Source organism: Etheostoma spectabile, chromosome 20 (genome assembly GCF_008692095.1).
Source record: "Etheostoma spectabile isolate EspeVRDwgs_2016 chromosome 20, UIUC_Espe_1.0, whole genome shotgun sequence".
NCBI lineage: Eukaryota > Metazoa > Chordata > Actinopteri > Perciformes > Percidae > Etheostoma > Etheostoma spectabile.
In genome coordinates this window covers 11,373,281-11,374,269 of record NC_045752.1, presented here as the reverse complement: position 1 = coordinate 11,374,269, position 989 = coordinate 11,373,281, and positions in this window count along the sequence as shown.

The window sequence follows — 989 nt, the reverse complement described above, 5'->3', positions numbered from 1 at the left end:
AACACATTTGCTCGTTGCCTCTCTCCTCCGATGATTTCCTTGCGTCTCTCCCCACCTCCTTGGTGGGAGGGGGACTAAGACGCAAGAAAGGGAGGCAAGTGGAGGAGACAGGGATGCAATTTAAGGGCTTTGGAACAGTACGTGGTTTATTTTCACTCAAAATGGTGGTGCAAATAACACACGGCTAGGGGAATCTGAAAGAACACAAATTGGACTAAGTCAAATATTCTCACAAGTCCATCTTAAATAAATAAGGATACAATGAAGCTCTCAGTTAAAAGTAACTTGAGCATGTGATTTAAAATCAAAGTGTATAGTGTAACTCATCTTGCCAACTGCCACGCCATGGGAAGATGAACAAGGGTGACTGAGAGGGAGTCCATCTCTAAATATGTTAAATAAGGAGTGACCCGGTGAACTCAATCAGGTGGAAAGGAAAAGGAAGTGAGGTAAAGGAAGTGCCAAAAATCAACAAATATACCTGCTAAACATTAGTATTTTATCAATGTGGCTGGGTACACTTTTAATAAAACACTGAGAACAAAGTTCAAAATGACTAGGAGGTCATGTTTCCACCATTTCAACAACTCAGAAGCATTTTGTTTTTTTCTTGAGACAATGTGGATTGTTTACACATGCAACTGTGAAATGTTATTTATTTGCTTCATGGTACTTAGCTGTTAATGATTTCAGTGCAACAAAAACTCAGTTCATGTTTATACATTATACAGTACAAAATAGAAGGTGTACATTTTCTCTTTGAGATAATCTCTGAGTAAAGTATTTGGAGTTCACTCACAGATTATCTCAAAGAGCCATTTTCTCTCAGGGCCTGACACTCCTCTGCCGGGCTGTGGTGGGTTTGAGTGTAAAAGAGATTATGGAAATGACATTAAGAGCAGCAATGAAGCAGGAGGCAGCTCTCTGTCTGGAGCTTTAATTTTGCCAAGCCTGGTTCTGTCCCCAGACCTGCTCCAAACAGATTGGAT